At 40.9% G+C, this 26,529-nt stretch overlaps 1 long non-coding RNA gene across 1 annotated transcript in view; it reads left to right on the forward strand.

Annotated features, from left to right (window-relative positions):
- The window catches only part of LOC132070344 (uncharacterized), a 29,125-nt gene extending 4,080 nt beyond the window's left edge, over window positions 1-25,045 (forward strand). Inside the window, exons 2-4 of the long non-coding RNA XR_009417952.1 lie at window positions 4,316-4,345; window positions 5,961-6,026; window positions 24,818-25,045. This is a non-coding gene — a long non-coding RNA (uncharacterized LOC132070344). The remainder of the gene's footprint in view (window positions 1-4,315; window positions 4,346-5,960; window positions 6,027-24,817) is intronic.
- The last annotated feature ends 1,484 nt before the right edge of the window (window positions 25,046-26,529 follow it).

A 26,529-nucleotide genomic window follows, 5' to 3' on the forward strand; every position in this document is an offset into this window, starting at 1 on the left:
AGGCTTTGGAGCTGCTCCTTCTGTGCAGATCAACTGTTTTCTATCTTCTTTTCTCCCGTGTCGAAATGTGTTGCGGCTGTTCTGTTTCATTGAAGTGTGTCACACACCCAGGGCAGGTTCAAACCTGAGGGACTGTGAAGTGTAAAGTCTTGTATTATCAGTCTCCTTAGGCAGCTGGTAGCTGCTGTGTGTTTTGTCTGGGGCTGGTTTGCAGTTCTTTGCATCTGACACCAGTTCTCAGAGGCTTTATGCTAGGAATAGCAGAAGAGAGAATTATTTTCTATTTATAACATCTGAAGAGGGGAAAAACATTTACATCTGTGAGGGTTTTAGAAATTTCACATGCGTTGTAGGTGTAGTTCAAATGATAATGCTGCCTATATGTTCTAACACAAAATTTAAAAAAGAATGAGATTACTTTCATCCAGCCTGGACTTTTTTCCTCAAAGTGAGAGAGTAGCTATTACAGAGGAGTGAATTTGTAACATTCATCCTCCTTACATAAGTAATTTTTCAAAGAATAGAATATTAATGGGACATCAGAAGATCCCTGTTTAGGTGGGGAGGAAAAAAGGAATCAAATTCTGAGAAATCCAGTTTTCTGCTCCAAATGTCAGTGCAACTCTGCATTACAATTCAGCACACACAATTCACACCTAAAAGCCTCTGTTCTGAGGATCTACAGTTTTCATCAAATGCCCAGACAGCACCATAACCCTCTGCAAGCTTGCACTGAATAGGCTGGCAGTGGTCCAAATGCCAGCAGAAGCACTTGCACAAACACAAAATGTTAGCTTTTTCTTCTTTTATTTTCTGCTAGACACAGTTCAGCATCATTCCAGATGACATGCCTTCTGTTAAGTAAGGAGAAGGGAGTGATGAATGCCTTCAGAAGGGAAATTGTGATGCTGTGGCACAGTTTGAGCATGGTCTTCCTCTCTGGCTGGTTCCAGCCCCAGCTGGTTCTACTTTGCTGCCTGATTTGAATGATCAATGGTGATCAAGCCCATCCTGTTTGCTCACAGCCTCAAGGCCTTTTAAGATGAACCCAGAATTACTCCAGTGATGTGAGGATGTAAAGGAAAGGAAAGCAAGTTAGTGCTGGGAAAAGGGCAGAGTAAAGGGGGAAAACCACTGTTACCACAGCTAAATATGTACCATCTCTTTGTGCTTCATCAAATTACACTGTGAGATGTTCTCTGTTGAAACTTCTTTAGTAGCATGGGGTTTTATTTGCCTTCACCATCATCTAGGCCCTCTCTGTAACTTGAAAATGAGCTGTGATGCTGACAGAGTTGTGGGGACTTTTTTGGCTTTCTGTGTGGCTAAAGGGAACATCAGTGTAAGGAGGAAAGGAAACCAGCTCCTATTTGATTTTCTTCCAGAAGCAGTGGAGGAAAAACTGATTTGTCTCCAGTAGATTTGTTGATGGATGTCCCAAGTATTTAAGTCCTATTTTCAAAAGCACAGAAAGAAAAGATTTGTTTCTGAATAATACCTGTTAGAGAGAGTTTTTATGCCACTTCCACTTCTGTTCTTTGTCCAGCAGGAGTGAGAGGGGCTGAAGAGCACTAGTGTCCTAGGAACTGTTGACTCTCCTCTGAAAATGACAGTAGACACCACTTAGTGTGACCTTGCATTTCATCAAGGGATTTTTAAAATTTCACTACAGGTAAAAAGCAAAAGCTGCAGAAATTTACCTTAGTCTGCCTATTTTTCTCGTTCCATGTAAACGTGTACTATAGAGTCCTGAAGAAAACAGGGTGGTAATATCAATGTAAAAAGATGAAGAGCAAATAGTTAATCACACCCTAATCAAAATAATTTATTTTACAAAATAGCATTTAAACCCAATATTACTGCATTTTCCTGCAGGAAAGATCACTGCAGGTGACACATAAGGTCTGTCTGAATTTAAAGGCCTTGGTCTTAGACCATGCATTAATTTTGTGTGTGTGTTACTTCACAGCTAGGAGCCATCCATGGACAGTGTCCTTCCTGCTGTTGCCAGCTCAGCCTTTGCCCCTGATGCTAGACATTGTCCCTGACTAAAACAGGCCCTTGGGTCATTGCTGCTGTGGAAATAAAGGGTAGAAATTAGCTGTTACATGCAAAACAAACCCTTGAGGTGACTGGAGAAGGTGTAAGAGTCACAGAAATGGTGAATGAGGAGTGATTGCTCAGTGTTTCTCAACATGGCAAGAAATATAACTCACTGGTGGCAGATTGAACCGAATATGAGGCACCTCCTCACACAGCACACACTTAGAGTGCACCAAGAGGTGCCACAGTTTGCATGGTCACAGAAGTGATTGGATCAGTTTGAGAAGGAAAGTCTGTTCAGGGAATTTAAATGCAAAAATCCTGGGCAGCCCATAAGGTCTCTGCTGAACAGAAGGAAGAGTGGTACTGGAGAAGCATCCATCCCTACTTGGCCCTTCAGTTTCAAAGGCTCTGATATTTCTACAGGTGGGCAGAAGACACTGGGTTGAGCAGACCTTGAGTCCACATGCTCTTGTGACAAAACTCTGTAGAGGACAGAAGGAAGATACAGAAGGTGGGCTATTTGGGGTGTGTTTTTCTTTGAAGGAGAGGAAACAGCAGAGACAACTGCCTTCTCTGGTCAAAGTCTGTGCTGTTAATTGCTAATTGTTTTCTTTTTTAATGACTTAAGCAATAGATGTTTGCTAGCCCTATTATTTTTATTTTATGTAATAGATTTTCTTTTACCCTCTTCAGGTGGTGATAATCTGGTTTAAGGAAAAGCTATTTTTTGGTTTTTTTTTTGTTAAGTGTTTGACTATTCTATGTATGTTTCCATATGTATGTATGCATGTATACTTTCATGAATTTGTAAAAATCTGCTGGTTTTAACTATCCTGCCATAGTGGTAGCAGCATCAGGTGCATTTGTTTGTGAGAATTATTTTGTGATTCTTCTTCATGATGTGTTCATGATTCTTTTCCCTGAAGTATGATGTTTGCATAAACTGAAGGGTGCCAAGTTAAAACTTTGACAACTTGAGCCTTATTTTATCTTCAGATAAGTTATTCTGAAAATTCAGGGAATGACACTATATTCACCATTCAGACTTTGTATGAGCTATTTGTGCTTGCAAAAACAAGGCAAGCATCCTAAGCATAGCTGTCTTATGAAAGCAGATTAATAATGTTTGCAAAGGAAGTGGGAATGAAGAATGCTACAGCTAATGTAAGAACCATCATGATAGATGGTTTAGGATAAGCTTTCTGCATTTCTGTGGTTCCTCAGTGAGTCTGATCATCTACATGCTAAGTTCAGGGCATAGGAATATACGTGGAAAAGACATGGATAATTAAGTCCACTCTTCTACTGCAGGCAACAGCAATTAGATCATGAAAGTATTAAAAACACATTTCCTCTGGCTTCACACTATCCAGCAAAACTGATTTATGCTCTGAGTAACAAAGTTGCATTTGTTGCCTGCCAGTTGTGTGCACTTGACAGACAATTTTTAGAAAGTGATCAAGGTCTTCATCATTATTCAATAATAAAATCCCAATTCACTAGGAAAAAATCCAAAGCACAACAGACAAGGAAAAAAGGTAAGGTGTATTAAGGAGGTGAAAACAGATATTGAGGTCAACACTTCAGACATTTCCTCTGAATAGGATCAGAAGCTGTTTTCAAAGGACACTTGAGTGAAGAAGAGGGACTTCATTTTGGATATTGCAATTCATATTTGAATGGTATTTATGGACTTAAGTGCCTCGTTTTGAATATTCACATTTGGATTTTCACTGTACTTACTTTGTTCCCAAGCTCATTGTACTAAGAGTTAACAATAGGCTCTTACAACTTTTTTTTTGTTTTTTTGCATTAAACCTTGAATTGAAACACTTAAAAGACTGGGGTGGGAGAGAGAATGCATTTTGTAGTTGTGTGATTTACAATGGTGGTCTGTTTCATCTGTATCATCACTATGTGAAGAAAGAGAAAAATGTGAGAAGCAGCATGAATAGATCATCATAACAACAGCAACAATGTTCTTTATCATTTTGGAATTGTCATGCTTTGAATGATTAGATACTTGGCCAATATATAATTGGTGGTATGTTTCAAAAATGAATTAATAGATTCAATGCTTTTACATGCAAGCAAAAATTGTTAAAGATATTCCATAGGTTGTTTTGAGGAATTATTCAAACAGTATCGGATTTTTTTTTTCTTCATTCCACATTTCTTTTGGTGTCAGGATTTTTTTTGACCTAACCTTTAATACATATCTGTGACACTTACTCCTGTAATTGATTTATGTTTCCTTTGCCACTTACAGGCTAGTTTGAAGATGTGAAGAGGTTAGCAGGTAAGATATTCCTCCCTATTTTTCCTTTCTACTTCCTTTCTTCATCCCTGTTTCATACTGCTAAGAGGAGTGCTAATATTAAAAATAGATGAGATGTTGTTTTACCATTGGTATTCGGCTCCCCTTGTTACTAGCTGAGTATTAATCTCTTTGATAATGCTGTTAGTTCTTTTTGTAAGGAATCTTCAGCAGTACTGGATGCTCTGTCAGACAGAGCCAGGGGCTTTGACTCTGTGCCTGCTTCACTGTACCATATCTGCATCCTTTGAATAGTCCAGACCCGTGTGCTAGAATAGCCTGGTTCCTCCTGAGAATGGTCTTGTCAGATGCAAGCCCATTTAAGTTAATGTCCTCTCTCTGATGAGGGCCACTAAGGTCCAACAGAAGGTACAGGAGCAGGCCTGTCATTTAGCAGTAATTTCCCAGAATTCTCTCCCAGGCAGAGGAATTGGGGACATGGGGGCATCCTGAACCAAGAAGAGGTGATTTGTATTACTAGTTGTCAGCAGCATTTTCTTCTGTAATTGTGTCCAGGCTTTTTCTGACCAGTGGAAATGCATCCATAATGTTCTGTGGCAAGGAACATAATTTCATGTTATTTCAAGAAACACTTTAGGCTTGAGACTCCTACCTCTGAGTTTCTCTTCATGCTGTGCCCATACCTGCTCTATAGTTCTTTATTTGGGCGCTGATAAAAATTTTGGTTTTATACTTGGTGTCCAACTGTACATGTCTAGTGTACCTGCCCTCAGTTACCTCTCTCCTAATTCTGCCTTCACTTCAATCTGTTCTCTGTGAACAATGAGATCATCAGTCATAATGGTTTACATCTGACCCTTTTCCCAAAGGGGAGGAAAAATCTCGTCCTGTTAGTTGCAAATACTGCAAGGCTGTTGCAAGTAAAGCCAGTGAGTGTTACCTCTGCTCTAAATGCTTGGGTGGTGTCACTCTTTCAAGCTGACACAGCAGGGTATGCAGCCACCATTTCCCAGGCATCAGGGGTGGTGCTTGAAGTATTAGCTGATATTTTCATTTGTTTTGGACCTTATCTGTTTTTTCCCCTCAGAAGAAATTAGTGGTCAAAATTTTCTTAGGAGGAAAGAAAGGGCTCAACAGCTCTGAAAATCAGGCTATTCATGCTGGATAGCTGGGGCCTCTGAACCTTACCTTCTGGCAGGGTTTTCCTACTGTTCTGTTTTTGTGAAACATATCTCCTGGAGTAATTTTCTTCCTGTATGGATAGAAGGGTTTTCTAGAGTTGCAGGGAATCAAGATGCTTTGGTTTTTGCCTGTGCAATAGTTGCTGCTACTTTGTAACAGCTGAACTGAGCAACCAGAGATATCAGGTATAGAAATAGGACATTAAGAGACAGGTCATGCTTTTCCATAAAAGATGACTGTCTTATTTTGGACTGATCAGTACTGATAATTGTGGAAATGTGCTCCCATGGAACAGAGACAGGTTGAGGTTCTACTTCTTTATTAACCTTATTTGATGCAAAAAGGACTCTAAAGGATAAAATAATTCTCCAGATTGTCCTTATTGATATTCTGTTAAGACAATACAAGGTGCAGAGCTGTTTATTTAGCCACTTTCTACTCTCATGTTTCCCAGGGAGCATGGTTATAGAGACCTGCACTTGAAAAGGGAAGATGATTGGCTGGCCTCCTTCAGGAGAAGGTATAGAAGAATTCCCTTTGATGACCTGTGTTTGCACTCTGTGCAACTGCAATTCCAGCTCTGCCCTTGAAATGCAGGTTAAGCAATGTTGCCAACTTGTATTCTCCTGTCAAACATGTCACTGGCTTGGGACGCTGTGCACAGCTTGCAATGTACATCCTCTGCCAGGGTTACTGCATCTGGGTGCTTGGCTGCGGGGTTTGATTTCCTCTGGAGCAGACCATGAAGTTCAGGTACTTGTTTGTCTGCTCCCAAGGTAATATGATTTCTTGTATTTGCTCTTTTGAGTATTCAAAATTTTTGTCATTGGTGGGGAATTTGCTGACTGTGAAATAAAGATACTCTTGCATGGGAAGTGTAGGGGATGATATCATCCCACAAAGCATTATTCTCTTCCTTTCCTGCAGTGCTGTGCCTTTCAGGCAATCAGCTTGCTCTTTCTGGCTTCTTTCCACATAGTTTGCTCTTTTCTTTCCAAACAGCATTTTGACAATAAGGTGTTGGCATGTCTGTTTACATGTTGTATCTCAGGCAACGCACTTGTCATTGAGAGAAGTTTCCATGTTTAATACAAATATGTTTGCCTCTTCCCTTAAAGATTTACTTCCCCAGGGCAGCTAGATTAGTGGCTGCTATGGAGACATGGCAGCATTTAAAAACATGATTTGAGACATTAATTTGAGACTTTCCTAAGGAATAGGTAGGCTTTTGGGTACATCAGCCCAGATCACCACCACCCAGGGAAGGTGCTCTGAACTTTCTGTACTTTGTCCTTTTTTTATTTTAATTTTTTTTATTTCCCTGTGTTGTATTTTAAAATGGGCCAGTAGATCCTTCACAAATTGCAAAGCTGTGGAATTCACTTTTTCCTGTCTCTCTGGCCTGGCTTTTGATTCTGAAGTGGAATTATATCTTGAAGTGTTTGCCTTCTGGAGATAGAAGGGCTACCAATATTGATCTCACGTTGCATATGGTGTATATTTGCTGATCCTGTGGATTAAAATGTTGGTGTTGGGTGGCAAAAGTGATGTGTGAGGCCTGAGGTGCGTGGTGAAGGTTACAGTGTTATCCGTCATTATAGAATCCACTTGGTATATCCACTATTTTCAAGACTTGTATTAGTAGAGATATGCTGGGAAGGAAGACCATATTGATCTCTTGGTGATGTATCCCATGCAGTGGCCCCAGCAGGACAGAGAATGCCATTAAGCAAGACCTGGGAACAACTGCTGGGTTGTGGTTGTATGTGAAATTCATTTGTAGCTTTCATGGATGGAGTTTTCTTTTGGCTGGCAGTAAAATGTTTGTTGATGTGTCTTTTTGAAAAGGCACATTGGAGCTCCTTTTTTTACCTTCTTTCAGACAAATCAGTTTAAAGGAGACATGGTTCTTATGTAGCCTGTTCTGTAGAGTTTAAGGACAGAGTCTTTTTGGAGAGGGGATAGAGCACCTTCTGAAAACTGAGTTTGTTTCTTTTAGCTACATTTTTTTCAGAAGAAAAAGAATGTGTTATGAGTCAACTAAAAATAAGACTCAACTTGAAAAAAGGATAAATCAGTGACTGATTAAGACTTGAATTCTATGGTAGCTTGGAATGTTTCTGATGTGAGACAATAGAGAGAAGAACTGCTAGGGTTTGTACCTATCTGTACAAGGTGTACCAAAGCATTTCCTTTAATGTCAGAAGAAAATTGGGATGTCTTTGATTTTTGTGCTTTCCCTTTGCTCCTAATGAAGTATCCTTCCTTTACATGCCGTAATTGTTCACTAGGCTCCTTGTCAAGCTTTAAGAGAAAACTTTGGGCAAGATGTGATGCATCTGTTTAGCCAGAAAAAGCACCCCTTTAAGAAACAGAAAGAAAAATCAGAATTAAATAAAAGGAAAGTAATTTGTGATGAAGGTGTGTGATCTTCCCATTGCTTTTTTCCTCCCCTTCCATTTGGTTAATCTGTATGTTTTGAGGAAGGAAAAAAAATTCTTGCTGAATGGCTTGCTCTACAGATGTGAGCTCTCCCTCTTAATTGGGATGCTGAACTTCATTCTCTCTACTTAACAGTATCCCAACAATACTGCACACAAGTTTTGCCCTCAAACTGGGTGCCTGGGGAAATTGAGGTTGGAGAAGGCCCCCAAGATTACTGAGTCTAACTGCTAATCTAACACAGTGGTGTTCCCCACTAAGCCGGATCTCCAAGTGCAACACCCACCTGCCCTTTGAACAATTCTAGGGATGGCAATTCCATCACTTCCCTGGGCAGCTCATTCTGATATCTGTCGACCCTTCCAGAGAAGAAAATTTTCCTCATTACAGATCTAAACCTCCCATATAGGTACAGCTTGAGGCCATTTTCTCACATCCTGTCAGCTGGAGGGAGAGACCCACAGCCACCTCACTACAACCTCCTTTCAGGTAGTTGTAGAGAATGAATTGTTCCCCCCTGAGGAAAGGTTCTCCAGGCGGCAGGGAGAGAGGTGATGGTGTAACTTTGCATGACCTTCTTCAAAATAAGTTCTGTCTTTTAGGATCTAATAATCAAGAGATGTGGGAGAAGTGAGAATCCTGGACACCACTGATGCCTGGTCTGGTCAAGAGTATTTGGTCTCATGACTGTTTCTTCTGATTCAGTCTCCTGTGGCAGGACTCTTGTGACAGTGACTCCTCCCTCCATGCCCTTCGTCTGTTGAGATCTGCGGGGTTACACAGCTACTTGCCTCAGAAATAAGCTCTGGGATGGCTGGGGTGCAGACCCAGAGCAAAGCCTAGAGTGGGAAACCAGGGGCTGGAAACTGATAAGATTGCTCAGCAGGGTAGAGATTTTTAAAAATTGTTATTCATAATTGAAACATTTGGTCAGTGTTTTTCTTGCCATGCTCAAGTGTTGTGTAGCTTTTCAGCTCTTAAGAGAGTTAATTTTTACTCAGTTTGTCTGCAGTTATCTTCCTTGGTTTGGATTTATTGCAGGATTGACTGAGGAAGTTATATTGATTTCAAGCCACTTTCTGATTTTTTTTCAAAGCATTTCCATTGGAAAAAAAATTCTATTTGCTTTGTCTAACAGCCTGACAAACAAGGCCTTTGCTTCCTTGTTAACAAATGCATACATATATATGTATGTGTATATATATATTTTTGCCTAATTTATGTATATGTGCATGTAAGTATATATATTTTCCTAATTTGCCTCATTGTAGAAGAAATAAAAACAGCCTGGAAGGTACTAATAACTGGCAGCTGGAGATGATAGATTGCTCTAAAGAGCCTGAAAAAGAACCCTTTGATGACTCCAGAGAAGTAAAAAAGCTGTTTTACCAGTAGTGAAAAGAGCTGCAAATAAAGACAGCCTACGGTGGTGGGTACCTATAACAGTTTTATTCAAGACATAAGTACTGAGGAGCATCCTTGGCTGCAATAGCAGGGCATGGATTTGTGATTTCAGGCTGTGCATGTAGACAGAGCAAGTGTGATTTTTGCTTTGACAGGAGCTGAAGGAGTTCTTTCAAACAGAGTTTGTGAGAGACTCCTGAGGTTTCTGAGGTAGGAAGCTGCCAAGCCTTTGCTTCTGCTGTACTTGAAAGATGGGTGGATGTTTTGGGCATGTTTACAGTTAATAAACTGATTTGCAGATGTTAATTTGTTTTCAGTGATTGAACTGTGTTCTAATGGATGTAGAGGTTTGAACATCAGCCAACTGCTTGGGCCAAGAACCACAGATATCAGACTTCTTGGATTATCTGGATGCTGATATGGGACAACCCATGTTTTAACTCAGTCGACAGGGGAGGCTTGCAGTGTTTGTGGTGGGTGTGATGAGCCCAAAGCAGGCTGTGCCTCGTCAGGTGTGTGGTGTGCAGTGTGCTGGGGTCCTGGGCTCCGTCAGAGGCCATGGTGTGCTGGGATGGCCCTTGGGGGGATTTCTTTTGCTGTGGCCAGTTCCTCTCCTCTCTATGGCAGCAAGTGAGACCTGGAGTACAGCTGCAGACAGCTGATAAGTGAGCAGGAGGTGTCCTGGAGCATGAGGCTTGGTGAGTTCAATAAGTGCTTTTTCACAGGCAAACAAAGCAAGCTCCTGTTTAAACTTTTGCTAATAATAACCTTTCTAGTGCTAAACAGGCCATGGCTTTGCTTAACACGTGATGCAGCATGAGGTTGTTACAAGTTCATTAATGTTGGCCTTTGATGTTTTACCTTTTGATAACATCTTTGAGTAAATTCTTTTAAATTATTTTAGAAGTGTGGAAATGGAACTTGAAGTGACAGTGAAGCAAAGTTGGACCTTTAATGGAATAAGCTGCAGTGAGAGACTAAGGCATGGCAGGTCAGAGAAACCATAGTGAGAAATAGCAAGGGTCTCTCTCAAGGATCAGGAAGTCAAGTCACACTCAGTAATTCAGGAAGAGAGCTGTTGAATAGCTTAAAAGTATGAGGAGAGCCTCCCCTTGCCTTGGGTCAGAAAAGGGAGTGTGACTTTTGGCTCCCGAGACCCCAACTCTCAGTTGTTCTCTTTGAACCAGAATGTAAGGTAACAAGAAAGAAGGAGAGCTGCAATCCACCTTTGTGTGCTGGGACAACTGACAGCTCTTAGGTATAATAGTAGAGCAACATCAGAGTATTTGCACTGAAAGTGCACTGTGCTTTGCATTCTGTGCCAGCCATAGAGGGACCATAATAGATTGTGTGCTCTCCTCTGCTACTCTGCCTTTGGCCTGCTCCCAGTTCATGTCATTCTCAGGATGGTATTTCTAATTCCTTTGCATCTCCTTTAACTCCAGCCAGATGGAGAAAATGGACTCAAAAAGCTCCAGAGCTCTTAAGTTCAAAAGCTCAAGAGAGGTCCATCTCCAAGAGCATGAAATCAATCAGGAGGTGGCAGGAGGTCTGCTTGGGTAAGTAAGGAGCTCATGGCAAAACTTGGGCACAGAAAGAAGGGTGCAAGAAGCAGGAGCAGGGTTAGGTGGCCAAGATAGTAGGTAGGTAGAGTAACTGTTCAATCTGCCAAGGATGGGATTAGGAAAACCAAAGTCCACCTGGAGATGAGTCTGATGAGGGGTTGCAAAGAGTGGCATAAAACCAGTATGTCAGCAGCAAAAAGAAGCTGAGGGAAAACTCTGCCCTTAACAGGGTAGAGGCTCTGGTAACAAAGGACACTTAAAGGTCTGAAGGTAACCAATATCTCCTTCAGCTTGGTCTTTAATGATAAGATTTATCTTTCAGGAATCCCAGGTTCTTGAGACTAGAAGAAAAGTCTATAGCTAGGAAGACAGCCTAAGATCAGCTGGATCAGGTTAGGGAATGCTTGAACTGGTCATGTACAGGTCCTTAGAACAGGATGCCCCCATGCATGCTGAGAGGGCTGAGTGATGTGGCAGCATTTAAAAAGTCACAGTGATCAGGAGACGACTGAGGGCTGGGAGATAGCAGGTATCACACCCTACTAGAAGGGCAAGAAGGAAGATCCAGGCAACTATGGACTGATCAGCTTGACTTCCATCCTTGGAGAACAATGGAATAACTCTATGAATGACAAAAGGGTGAACAGAAGTTACCAGCATGGATTTATGGAGGGGAAGTTACAGCCTTTTGTGAAGAAATGAGAGGCCCAGTGGGGGAGAAGTAGATGTTATTTAACCTGTCTTTAGAAAGATATTTAGAAGCCTCCTCATGGAAATGGATGATCATAGAATCATGAGATGTCAAGAGTTAGAAGGGCTCTTGAAGATCACCTATTCCCAGCCCCCTCTGCCATGGGCAGGAACACCTCCCACAAAACCAGGTTGCTCAAGGTCTTATTCAAGCTGGCCTTGAAATGATGTTACAGGATATGCAACTGGACAGAGAGGAGGATTGGAAACCAGCTGAGCTGGTGGGCTCAGATTTCTATGGTCAGAGACACAAAATGTAGCTAGAAGCCAATTGCTAGTGAAGTATCCCAAGTGTTGATGGTCGGTCCAAAGCTGTTTATCTTCCTCAGTGATCTGGGTCATGGGAGAGAGGACTTGGACTTCTCCACATTTGCAGATGATACAAACCTGAAATGAGTGACTGATATGCTGCAGTCTTGATTTGCCATTTGGGAAGACCAGGACAGGCTAGAGGATTGAGCGCAGAGAAGATATGAAACAAAGTGAAATGCAAATTCCTGCATGCAAGGAACCTCATGCCTGAGTACAGAAGCTTTTCTTTCACCATGCACATAAGCTCATCTGAATCTGTGCCTAAAGCTTCTCTTTCTTTTCAGCTGAATACTGTGGCAGCTTGATTCCTGTTAATGACGTCTACTAGGCTGTAAGCAAGATTAATATGGAGATACACTTAGAGTTATGGAATTTTCTAACTTAGATTGAACTTCCTTTAAAAGGTTTAGTGATCCATAATTGCATTCTTCAGTAATTGTGTTACAGCATATTCTTTACATTGATCATTTTAGTTGTGCTTCAATTGTTTTTGAATTGATCACAAAGAAACTGACTGCTTTTTGGTTGCTCATCTTTAGGTCTGAACAAGAAAAGATCAGACTTGGTGGGTGAAAATATCAGAATAATTTATAATTTTCTGGCAAAAAAAATCTGTAAAGTGAACACTTCCACACTTAAACTCCTTCAAAATTGGAAATCTTGGTCAGTTGCAAAAAACATATGGGTCTTTGGGGAGTTGCAAAATTGGAAATATCTCAGGAAAGAAAAATGTGTTCTCTGTAAGTATCAAGAGAGTATTGTGCAGGAGAGAAGGTATTGATCCTTGGTTAAGTGAATTTAGCTTATACCCTTGTTCTATCCTTGGTCTACCTAATGTAACCTATAGAAAATCATTGAGATCATCTGTTTTGGTAAGTAGTAATAATATTTTTTTCACTTAAAAAATTAATAAATTAATAAAAAATAGCCACTTCCTCTCCCTTTGATGTAATAAATAAATTGAATCATGTATCCAGTGACAGGACCCGAGGGAATGGCTTGAAGTTGTGTTAGGGGAGGTTTAGGTTGGATAGTAAAAAAATGTTCTTCACCCAGAGGATGGCTGGGCACTGGAACAGGCTCCCCAATAAATGGTGACAACACCAAGCCTGGGAGGGTTCAAGAAGCTTTTGGACAATGCTCTCAGGCACATGGTTTGATTCCTGGGGTGTTCTGTTCAGGTCCAGGAGCTGGACTTCAAAGATCATTGTAAATCCCTTCCAACTCAGGATATTCTGGGATACATTGACATGAAAATTTGAAGAGGAAAAAAATTAAAATTCTCATCTTTCTAATTAGTCCTTCCTTCTCCCTTTCTCCCCTTGTCCTTACATGTGTTAATAGCAAAAGAGAAAAACTGATATGTGGTTCATTACCCTTCTCTCTCCAAAGTTTTTGGAAACTCTTAGCTGGATACAGGAAGAACAGAATCATGACAAAGAAATGTTGAGCTTGTCAGAATGGAAAGTGAGCTGCTAGCTGGTAAATCACCAAGCTACCTTGTTCCCCTTTTCTTGTCTCCTAACATGCTCTGATAACATGAAATTTCCTGTTATACTTGAAAAAGGAAGGCAAAATGAGGTGCTGCTTTGTGTGTATGCTGTATATGCAGTGCCACCATTGAAGGCATCAAGACTGCAGGAATTTCAAAATGAGGCAATTTTGCAGAAATGCTAAGAAAAGTCATCTTATAATCTTTAGTTTTAGTCTGACCTCTTATGTAGGACAGGCTTTTCATGATTTCACAAGATCACTTCTGCTTCACAGCCATGATTTCAGCTTGGGTTAGTGTAGCCTATAGCGGCCTTAGGCATCAGTATTACCACCAGGGAAAAGGCACAAGATCTGAAGGAAGGAGCAGGTTTTTCAAATGGCCTAATATCTGATGTGTGGGGTGGTATCTGATGAGGCAGGAGATGCAGGTACTGCTGGACACTTGGCTGGTTAATAAACTTTCTGTGAGGATGGGGTGCTTAGGATTGCTTGAAGGATGGGGTGCTAAGGATTGCTCTCTTGAAATCCTGTGCAGCAGCAGTACCTGGTCAGCAGATAAACCCACCAATTAATCTGGTAAGTGGAGTCATGAGCTGCTGGCAAGGTTCAGGTCAGGTCATGAGAGGAGCATGCAATCTTGCCATCTTCTACCTTGCTCTTGGTATGTAAGACTTAACTTGTGTATACATTTTCTAGGGTCCTAATAAGATGTTTACCATTCCTTAAGGAAAAGAAAATGTGTTGTGGTTAGTCTGATGGAGTTGTGGAAGCTCTGGAAAAAAGGTCCAAGGCAAAATGGAATTTGAGCTATCTGTACTGGAAACTCTTCATTATGAGTTTGCTTTACTTTTTGAAGCCTTTCCTGTGTCTGTGATCAGTTGAGTTCAAATTTATGTGGTGTTTCAGTATGTACAAGCAGGCTGCTGCAAGCAGATTATTTTTCACTCGGTGCCTGTGCTCTGGGTGGTGATGTATGGCTTGCTATCTGCATGTTGCTTGGGTTTGCAATGTTAGAGTTGATTTCTCGCTAAAGGATGAAACAAACAAAAGGTGGGAGATGTGTGTTTGGGTGTCTACTCTCATCCCTTGCTGATGCAGCAAGAAGTCTTCAGGTTTTGCTTGCTGCGTGGAACTTGTTCCCCTGTCACTTCTAATATTGTTCTTCACACATAGCTAAGGGCCTAATGTTGCTGACGCAAGTCTGCTTGTTTAATTTTATCTGACTGACTGTGCCACTTAGTGTGCTTAGTCGTCTGCTAAAAATCCTTTTGTTAAGATTGAGAACCAAACACAATTCTGAGTATTTGATCCTACCTACTTATGCATGGCTAACATACTTTGCTTTTATGTTTAGCTTGCTGCTGCAAAAATAATGAAATATTTATTCAGCTGTTAAGGATCAGAATTTGTATTCTCTCATGATTAAATGATCTGCAAAGGATGTTCCTCAGAGAAGGAGAAGGGCTGTGGCATTCTTCAGCACCACTGTCAGGAGCAGGTAGAATGCTGAGGTATTGTTATTTTGGCAGGCTAGGCTTTTTTTGCTGAAAGGCACTGTGGTAAAGCCTGTGCATTTTGGCAAGCCTTTTGGTGTCACAGGTGACCCACTGTGATCAGCCAGACTCCTGATCATCTGTCACATGCTGCTGCCTCATGCATTGGCCTGCTCTGCAACCTGTCCTTTTCTGTTAGGATTTGTAGGATTTAAATCAACATGGCTGATATTACAATGGTCTGCAGCTAGTGCAGTGTCATATCACTATAAAAATCAATTACAATCATGATCAGATTTCTAGGACTAACAAGGAGAGAGAATTTTTTTTTCCCTTTCACCCTTTCTGGGGTATGTTGTGCCTTTCACCTGGTGATTTTAACACTGATAACTTAATGGTGGGTTTTCTGAGCATCTCACCTGAGAAGTATACTCCTGTACAGATGAAGCCAGCTGAGAAAAATCTTTAAATATATTTCGCTTACCATATGTCTTTAGAAAGCTCTTCTCCTGGAAAGAACATTCTTAAAAACAAACCTACGAACAGGATAACATCTGTTCATTTAGTTGTCAAGACCTAGAGTGCACTTAGACAAGAGACAGTAAATGCTAGAGAAGAGGAAAGAAGAAAATATAATTAAATGACCTCTGCTTTCCTGTTCAACAGTCATACACCCACACTCTCTAAAGAAGCACCATTTTCTTGATTCTGCATGATTTTCTTATTTCCATTAGATTAAACATTTACTGCATGGGTAAGTGAGCCTCAGGCTGAACTTCAGGTTGAAGTCTAGTTTCTGTATCGTTGAAAATCTCAACCAAATGAATCTGTTTCTGACAATTACACCAGTTGAAAAAAACCCCAACAAATGGACATTTTATCAGCTTCATTTTCTGGAAGTGGCTCTAATATCTCTAGACCTTGAAACCTGAAAGAAGATGAGTTTTCCTGTTAGAGTTCAGTCTCTGCCAATTCTGTGAAGTGTTACTAAATGTGCAGCTAAGCAAGAAGCCTGTGGAAAAAGATCAGGTCTTTTTCATGCCTTGTGAATTTATGTTTTAATTTTTGGATAAGTATTTTAAATATTCTGCCTGATGATTTTTTTTTTTTTTTTTGAGTTTGTTTTGTTTAACCACTTCATTACTTCCCTGTGGGGTGGCTCTTCAGGAACAGGACATCCTGTAATGGTAAAGGTCTGCAATGCAGTCACTGAGAACACTTTTCTTAGAATCCAAAGGAATGTACTGCATACTCAGAATTAAATATGTATGAATGTGATTAGGAACCAAGGGTTTGCTTTTTAAAATCATAAGCAAGGTCAATAAAACATATTACTAAAATTAAGTACAGTGTCCTGCCCTAGACATGTGACCATTCCTAGAGAGTCCAACATTTGTAATTTGGACTTGACAACAATAAAATAGCATCATCACTTTATTTTTTAATGTTAATTTTTGTGCAAGAGGAGCATTTTTATGTGGAGGTAGGTTGGTGTCCTTGTCTCAGAGGAATCAGTAATCCCAACAAGTAAAGGAATAGGCAGTGAGCATCATTTGTTGTAAGGATTGGCAGGTAACATTGGATATGTGCATAGAGCAAAGCCTTGTGGTCTTCCTAGCAACTGCTTCAATTGAAACTTTTTAAAAATTATTGGATTATGTGAAAGAAGGAAAGCTGGGAAGAAGTCTCAGAGTTTTAGAAAGGTTTTGACTGTCACCATCAGATTGTGGTTTGTTAGAAAGCCATGCTGTTGGCAGCAATGCTGTCTGGCATTAACTCCTCCCTGTTAGCATTTGATCTGCGTCTGCAGGGCTTTGGGGGGAGCTCACTGATCTTTGTTTCAAGGTTGAGGCTAGATCTTGTATTCTGTCCAGCAGCAGCAAAATAAGGTACCTGTAGGAGTAGAAGAGTGCAGGTGCTCTTTGAGAGAGGGAGCCAGGCCTCAAGCTCCTCCTAAGGGAAAGTTCAGTTGTTGTGTTGCTGTGCATTCAGGTCATTGAGCCCAACCTCTCTGACCTCAGAAGAGAGAAACCTCTTATAAAAGGTTAGAATTTGAGAAAAAAAGAAGAATGGGAAGGAGAAGAGAGCTTGGTACATTGCCATCCTTGGGTTTAAGGGCAGGCCCATATCATTTGCCTTTCTCAAAACACTGAAAAGTCCATATGAATATTCCCAAGGAAGCAGCTGAGATATCCCAGCTTCTTTTCTGAAAGTCTTTCAGAATATAACAGATACATCTGCAAAAAGTGCATAATCAGTGTGTTCTCTTTAGGTGCTGGAGAATTGGAGGATGCAGGATGTAGTGCCTGTCATAGAAATTGAATGGAGTACCTAGCATGATATTTTTGCATTTTTCAAGCTGTGTGGACTATGGGGAAAAAATGTGGATGTGAGAACAAGTTGAATTGGGGGAACACAAAGGAGCTTTCCCTAGAGGTGCTGCAGTTGAGGTGGAACATGTTCAGCCAGAGAGGTAAGTTCAGGGGAGAGTGGATTTCTTTTGGGTAGTGTGGGAGTTTGGCACTGTGCAACTTTATTATGTTATTTAGAGAATGAGAATGCTAAAAATGGCCTCTACTATGCTCCAGGTACTTTTGACAAGCATTAGAAATACATGACAAAAATACTCTTAGTGCAGAAGTAAAAATGAATATTTCAAGGAAAATGACAGTAAAATAAATTAAGGGTTGAGAGTTGACATTAATAATGCAGACTGATCTACAGCACCTTCATTTTTCATCTGTAAAATGGAGATAATGGTGCTGACCCAGTTTGTAAATGAGCCCTGAGTTCATCTGATGGAAAGCATCACCAACAGAAGTGGTAATGGTAGAAATGGGTGTTAGAGATGTGGCATAATTGTCTTAAACTAGAATTTTATAAGTACTGGGACATCCAGAATAGAAGTTAAAGAAATGCAAATATATTTAAGTGTGCAAATACTCTTGCATCATACAGGAATGCTTCTGCTGAGCAGTGATGCCTTATGATAACCATGCAATTGCAAGCAATATGGTTTTTTATGCTCATGGATCAAACTAATCCTTTAAAGAAGCATCAATTTTTTTTTGACTTGGCTCCTTCTGCTGTCTGTCACTGTCAGTCATCAATTCCCTGTCACAGGCTGTTTCTTGCCACCTTGCTCTTTTGCTGCTTCCTGCTCCTGAGGCCTTTAGCCAGCTGCATGCCACAGCTGAGCACTTTGTCCTTTCTGCAGTGTTTTGAGCTTATACACCTAGGCTGTCTCTTTCCACCTTTTCCTTGTCTTAATCCTCCTCTGTCAACTCCACCCAACCTGTTCTTTCACTCAGGTTCTGGTACGCTGAGAAATTCCCTTTGTCCCATTTTCTTTGCTTGCATACAGTTCTGAGTTCTGCTACTTGTCAAAAGCCTCTGTATCTGGGTTCCTTACCCATCCTTCACCTCCACACACAGCCCTCTCTGCTGACATTCCCACCACCCTCCTGGCATGCTAAGTCTGTTTTTTTACCTCTTCATTACATCCTGAATTTAGTTTCAGTCTACACTCTCGTTTCCAGCACTCTGACCTGGGGCCTGCAACAGCCTTTCATTTCACTCTGTCAGTGCTGCCAGAGCTGGTTTGCTCTTTGCCCCTTCAGTTTTGCAAAACAATAATAAAGAGGAAAACCTGTGGAAATACTGTCTGAATAAATAAATAGGAAATGATAAAAAATAGATCACTTCAAAAAATGAAAATTACAAATGTTGGACTCTCTAGGAATGGTCACGTGTCTAGGGCAGGACACTGTACTTAATTTTAGTAGTATGTTTTATTGACCTTGCTTATGATTTTAAAAAGCAAACCCTTGGCTTCTGATCACATTCATACATATTTAATTCTGAGTATGCAGTATTTTCCTTTGTATTCTAAAATAAGCAGGTGAATAAGCCTTTCCCAGATGAGAGAATTGGAAGGCAAAAAGCAGAGTGTGAAGCTGTGGCAGAAATCTGTGATGAAATAAATGCCAGTGGGTCTGTATTAACATGCTTATTTTAAAGTATTCTCCAAGGTCTCTTTCTTGCATTTGATTCTGATGTGTAGAATGATTGTAAAGGACATAAAGAAAACACCCTTTTCTCCATATTTTTTGGCTTTTAGTTTTTCAGACTGCTAAAACTTCAAATGCTAAAGGTTGCAACAGCACTGATGGCTTTTATTGTCTCTGTATTCACGTGCCTGAGACCAGAACAAGAGTGATCTTACACCAATAGAAAGAGGGAGTTGGTAGAAAATTCAGCTATTAATGGAAAGCTGCCTTTCACTGTAGCCATGCAGCAGGTGTACTGTAATAACAAATCCATCAGGCTTTCTCCCTTCATTTCTTACCAATGTTTGCAGGATTTTTAGCAGAGGGGATGTTTCTACAAGGGAAGGGAATAAAGGTTATATGATTTCTTTTGTCTAATATGCAACTTTTTAAAATATTATGTGTAGCTTTTGTAACTTTGAATCTATGGGGTTTGAGGAGTAAGTGTTACTCTGGTTTTTGATGAAGCTATTTGACACATTAAGAAATAAGATGCTAAAGTAATCTTGAGTCTGAAAACAAAGATGGAAATAGAGTAGATGTCATTTTGCAAATGGGGAGTAAAAAGGTTTTTTTTGTGTTTGCCAGCATGCACAGTTCAGAATAATTTCAGTGCATCAGGAAATGAGTTTTACATTATTCTAAAGCAGTTGGTAAGTGGGAGCAACATAGTTAAATTTATTAAAGCTTTTTTTGGTAAATAATTGATATAATGTTGCAATAAGAGTATGCCATATATTACAAAATTATACATTATGTAAATAGAGCATGATTTTCCTTCTGCCTGATGCTAGAGCCCACTTTCTGGGTGATGATTGTGAAGGATCTCAATCCGCTTTTCTTCGAGAGGCACGGGTACTATAAGTGTGGAAAATTGGCAGGTGTGCTATCTAAATTATTTTCTCCACCCCCATACAAATTTTAGACTAATGTAGACATAAAATGGTAATAATAATAATAATAATAATTTTATTTTATCATAAGAAATCAGCCCTAGAGGAGGAGATGGGCCAGCCTGCTTACTGCAAGTGACTGGGGGCAAGGATGAGAACTTGATGTTTTCCCCCCTTGTCACCTGAACGATGTTCAGAGACCCAGAACTTGTTCTGGGCAATTTGCAGGTGTGGAACTTGTGCAGTCTTCTGTGTCTGGTTCAAATGCTGGTTTTAATACAGTCCTGATTATCTCTGACTGTGAGCAATAGTATATTTGTGGTTTTATAATGGCAACATTGTTAATAATGGTAAACTAGGCTGTTAATTTCAAATTTGGCAGTGACTATTGACAATGCTTATCTATTTAATTTAGTAACTTCATTTGACAGGGCACTTATCCAACCTCAGCATGACCTCTAATAATTTCAACCAGAGGATTTCTTCTCTCTTTACTGGATAGCAAAATCATCTTCACATTTATTGTCAGGAATGGGACTTGTAGTGAGTCCATTGTTTGTGTGGGAACTTTGTGTATTAAAGTTTCCTAGATGATTAGAAAAGATTACTAAATGTTCAACAAAGGTATGAAGCATAAGTACAAAACAGCTGTTATGTGTTCTGCTAGTGAGTTGACCCTGGCTGGATGGCAGGGCCCTACAAAAGCCACTCTGTCACTCCCTTCCTACACTAGACAAGGAAAAGAGAAAATAGAACGGAGGGCTCATGGGTTGAGATAAGGAACAGGGAGGGATCCTTAACCCATTACTGTCTCAGGCAAAACAGATGACTTGAATAAATTAGTTTAATTTATTACCAATCAAATCAGAATAGGATAATGAGAAATAAGAACTAACTCTTAAAATATCTCCCCCCACCCCTTATTTCTTACTGGGCTTAACTTTAATGTTTTCTCTGCTGATCCTTCCTCACACTCTTCCCCTTCTCTGTAGTGTGGGATCCATCCCATGCAGGACAGTCTTCCACAGATTTCTCTGTTGTCAGTCCTTCTCATGGGCTGCAGTTCTCAGAGAGCTGCTCCAGTGTGAGCCCCATCCATGGGGTGCAGCGCTCCAATGTGGGACCCCTGTGGGCTCACAGGTCCTGCCAGCAAACCTGTACAGGTCCTGGTGCAAACCTGCTGCAGCATGGGCACCTCTCTCCATGGCTGTACAGGTCCTGGCAGGTGCCTGCTCCAGCATGGGCTCCTCTGTCCATGGCTGTACAGGTCCTGCCAGCAATCCTGCTCCAGCATGGGTTTTCCACAGAGTTACAGGCTCTTTTGGGCATCCTCCTGCTTCCAGCATGGGCTGCAGGCGATCTCTGCACTTCCATTGACCTCCATGGGCTGCCTCACCATTGTCTGCACCATGGGCTACAGGGCTCTGGCACCTGGGACACTTCCTTCTCCTCCTTCACTGCTCTTGTCTGCAGGGCTCACACATATTCTGTATATTCTCACTCTTCTCTACTGTTGAAGTCACTTTGGTTTTGTTGGTTTTTTGTTGGTTTTTTTGTCTCTTTCCCTTTCTAAAATACAGTACCACAGAGGTATTACCACCTTACTAGAATCTTGTGACACCATTCTTGTATTCACAAACATAATCTCAAATATCATGGCCAATCCATGTAGGAATTCACATAAATATTGTCCAGGACTGTGTGGATCATTACAAGATTACTTCATGACCGAGTGTTCATTTTTCTCTTGAACTTTAAACAACCCTTTTTTCCACAGCAGTGTCCTATCTGTCTCATGTCTCTGGACAGGAGTCACTCTCAAAGAGGCACTTTGATAGATCTGTTAGGAATGGCAAGTGAATTACAGCTGACTTCAACCTCCATACTCTTTCTGGTCTGTATTTACTGCATCCCTCTAAGTGGTACATACAAAACTATGCAGATGATTAATGGGTAACATATCTCCTGTAACCCTCAGGTATTGGCAAGATATTGCCAGAAGCTCTGGGAGGTACATAAAGGGATTAATTTAATATGGTGTTGCAACAGTGTTGTGGTTAGCACCTTAATAACTGTACTTACAGAGCAGTACTGCATATATAACTATCAAAAATCAAGTATTTTTGAAATGTCATGTTTTCCAATGAGATGAGGAGTCAGAGGTGCCTCTTTAGCAGGAGACAGAAATACAGCAATGCTTAATATTGTTGCAAAGAGTAGACAGATAAACATTCTCCTTCCCCTTCTGCCTTGCTTTGTGATACAGGTTTGTCTTGTGGCTATTGTGGTATCAACCCATAGAAACATCACTTGAAGTAAATGGATGTTCTGCTGGCATGTCCCACACCAAGTTTTTTCCTTGTCTCTGGAGTCTTTGTGCAAGTCTGCTGGCATTAGTAAATGAAGACAAATAGTTACACAACATTAGTATGGAAACATTTCAGCAATTTTAGTAAATGCATTGAGATATTAATGTTCATTCATCCGACTAAAAGACACCCAAAAACATTCAAGAAAGGACTGCAGAGATTAATCATGAAACAGAACTTGCTGTGTTATCTTCACCTCTTCTGTCATTTGCTCACTTGTTTAATTTTTCCTCTGTTCTTTCTAGGTGCACTAGAGATTGTGACAGCAATTACAGTGCAACCACAGTAGTTGTCTGCTCAGGTTAGATTGATCTGGAGAACTAAAGCAAATTGTGTTCATTGTATTTGCATCACAGGTTAATTCTTCTCAGAGCTGTACCTTTGCTTGGCTGTGATATCCCCAATTACCCCTCCTTGTCCAAGTCCTCCTCCAGCATCTGAACTTTCTAGGCTTGTCGCATGGTAATATTTTGCACCAATCCTTCTCTCCTCTCTTGCTCACCACAGTGCCTTTAAAAAAGGTGATTGACCCTTTCATGTTGTCTGAATAGCAGGCAGTTAGGAGTGAGCACTGTGTATTCTGCTAAAAGGCAGGGCTGTGGGGTGCAGGTGACCCCACACTGAGGAAAGGACCCAGAATCTCTCAGCCCACACCTGCAATCTCTGCTGGGGGTGGAGCCCGTGGCATGCAGGGCAGTGGGAGGGAGACTGTGAACCACTAGGCTGGAGAGCAGGGGGAGAGTGGAAGAGGATGTACCAAGCCCATCGCTGTGTGGAGGAATGAGCAAAAAACTTAGGGGTGATAGGAAACACTTCTTCTGGAGTGCTCATTAAACTCGTTCTTCAGTAGTAGGAAATAAATGTCATTTTTGCAGTACTTGAATCAGGTAGAGTGACCCTTTTGCTGGGGTTTTTTTTGGGATTTCCGAATCCAGCTGCTACTGCTTTTAGTCAAAGTCTTTTCTGAGCTCTGTCAGTGCTCTCTTCTTTTTCTTTGTTGCTTTCCCTCCCTGCTTTTTCTCTGTCATATTTCTCCCTGAACTTTCAGTTTCAGTCCTTGTGGTGCCCCTGTAGGCTCTGAAGAGGGAGGCAGAGTGGAAGGAGTAAGCACACCCTGCAATGAGGGGACGTGGGGTGGTGGTGGGGTAGTGACCCTGAGGCTCAGCTCTCCAAAGGCCTTGTGCAGACAAAGGGGATGGTAGAATTAATGAGGAAGGCTGCCAAAGTTTTCTTGCTTGTTTTCAGAGCCTGTGCTCCTCTTGTTCAAACTGAGTATTTGAGCATCCAGGCAGAGCAAGAGTGGCACATTATTGGATTCAAGGTGACCCCTGTGGCAGGGAGGAATGATGCCTCTGACTCCATGATATCAGAAGGCTAATTACTTTAATATACTATATTATTCTATACTGTATTACACTATGTTATACTACATCTAAACTGAAACTGCACAAGCACTCAACTAACAAAACCTTGTGACTGTCTGACAGTCTGGACATGTGCTTGGCCCTGACAGGCCAAGGAAAGAAAACACCATCACTTTGGGTAAACAATCTCCATATTGCATTCCACTTTGGCACAACACAGGCACAGCAAAGGAGATAAGAATTGTTTGATCATTTTCTTCTCTGCTTCTCTCACTGCTTCTCTCTGGTTCAGATATTGTGAATCCCACAGCGCATTTGAATATACAGGGAGCATTGAAACAATTAAGATGATATTTCTGGTTTGGGCTAATAGAAAATTTCCCCCTTCAGCTGTTCTGTCTTCAGTGGTGGTTTCTTTTGTCCCTTCTTGCCAGGTTCTGCCACTTTTGACTGCTTTCTGGCATTATCACAGTCAGCTTGCCTGGATAGTCTTTTGTGAGGGTTGCCATGGGATGCTGGAATGGTTCTTCTCTGTTGGTCAAACACAGTATGCATCAGCTTTTATCCTATCTTAATTCACTCTAAGAAAATCTGGTTTCTTGGAAAAGAGTCCTTCTCAGTGTGTTCAAGGGTAGGATATCACTTGTAGGAAAGGATTAGTGTGATGAAACTGTGCAGAAATAGAAGAAATAAGAAATGTTTTTAATAATTGGGTATGACAGTGTTGTAGCAGGAATTTTATGGAAGGTTGGAAAGTAAAGCATTTTGAAGTAAGCCTGATGTTCTGCTATGTTCCTCAGCCCTGGAGCCCAAGCAGCAGTCATGGGACGCTTCCACTTTCTCCCCTGCTCTTTCCCACTAGTTAGCTCACACTAGGAAGTTTTTTTGAATAAATCCCCATAGGAGCTGCAAGAAATGCACATTTTCTGTTGGCTGGCTTTTCCAGAGCTAGAATGCTTGGAGAGGGTTGCTTAAGTTGTTCAGAGGTGGAAGCCTGATCATACTGGGGGCAGGCTAAATGGACATAGATCCTCTGACAGTTGATTTCAGGGTAGGGGTTAAAGCAATAACTACACACCACAACACTTCTAACTTATTCTCTAGGAGTTCTTTTCCCTTGTTTGTCTGAATTTTGAGGCATTTTTTTCCACTTCTTTTCCCTACTGCATTATCTAGAATTGAGCTGGACTGCACTTCCACAAGTTATTTTTGTGTGTAGACTGAATGCATCAGGAGCAATCACAGAAAAGAGGCTGTGGATGGACTGAGCCACGGAGACAGGTCAGGCTGAGTGATGGGATGCCAAGTGCTCTGCTGCCTGAAGCCTGGTGGTGTGTTTGAGGCACTCTCTTCCCTGCTGGTGAGCTGATCCTGTTTGTACTGATGTTTATCTGTGATAGCCCCATCTGATTGCCCTAGGTGGCAGAGACAGGTAAATGCATGAGAGAACAGAGGAAACATTTTTGAGTAAAAACAGCAAGTGACAGCATAATTCCTTCACTGCATCATTCAGAGTTCTGTTTATAATACTTCACCTCTAGCAGGTTGTGTGTTATGGCAAATCTTTGCCTAGAAGCTTAAGCTCACAACTTCAGAAATTACAGAAGTAGAATATTATCCTCACCAGAAGACCTACTGGAGGAGCAAAAGAAAAATCCCCTATTGGGGTCAATGGCTGTTGCTTTTACTGGAAGGTGAATGTTAACTAATACTTAGAGGGGAAAATTAACATTATTGATAAATTCCATTTTACTACTATGGGACCCAAACCTCAGGGTATTATCTATGGTTCTTAACTATTCCCCAAATGGAGAGGCTGATTTTTATCACTTTTAAAAAGGCTTGTCATCTCCAAGCCATTGAGCATATTAAAGACTGCTTAAATAAGCTGTTTGTAATCATTGCTGATTGTTTCCCTTTGTTTATTTAACAGACTAAATCTATTTATAAATTCAGTTTCTGTTCCCCTGTGACTGTCATTAATGTATCTGCTTATTTTACATCAATTATCACTGTCATGTAACCGAATAGACTAATATAGTTTGTTGCTCTATGATTTCTCAGTGTGCGTTCATTTTTACTCCCATGTCTTTGATCAGACACTTCCAAAACTGCATTATCCAAATCTTGTGCCTTGTGTTTTCATTTTTTGCTAACTGTCTAGATCTCTGTAGAGATTTTTCAACATGCAAAAGCTTTCTCCCTGCTCAAAATCCTTGTACTCCATACCACTTTCCTAATCTTTTTTCCCTAGTGTTTGTATATACCTTTAGAGGAAAATGTGAAAGGAATAGGAAAATTTTGCCTATAATATTCCATGTGGTTCCACCCGGAGGATTGAATCTACTGTTCAGCTTCACAGGCTGCAAGTATTGCTGTCGCTTTCAGGTGCTGGCTATCTTTATGCAAGGATTGATTATACCAGGGAGAAGAGATGCAGATCTTCAGGGATCTTTTGATTATTTGTGTGATAATACATCAAAAAAAAAAATCCAGACAAATAGAAAACCAAGGAGTGGTCGATATTTATGTACATTATGCTAACTGTAGCAGAGCAGCTCTGGTAAAGCCCATTTGGATGATTTGTGTTCCACTATCAGTCTCAACAATTAAAAAAAAAACCCCAATCCAGCAGTGACATGGTTTTTAAGATCTCTGGGGTCTAATGGAGAATGAAAGCAGTGTGTGAAGGGGTGCCCATGCAGCTATGGGCAGACTCAAAAGGAATCAGCTGCAGGCTGCTGCTCGATAAAAGGTTTTGCTTTTGAATCAGGGAATGTTCCCTGAAGCCTCTTCAGGAAAAATAGTGGGGTTTTTTTGCTTCTCTTTGGGACACCATTGTCCTGAGGAACAGCCCTGGCCTGAGAGGTTCCATTTATCCAATGAAA

The sequence above is a fragment of the Ammospiza nelsoni genome, chromosome 2, assembly GCF_027579445.1.
Source record: "Ammospiza nelsoni isolate bAmmNel1 chromosome 2, bAmmNel1.pri, whole genome shotgun sequence".
NCBI lineage: Eukaryota > Metazoa > Chordata > Aves > Passeriformes > Passerellidae > Ammospiza > Ammospiza nelsoni.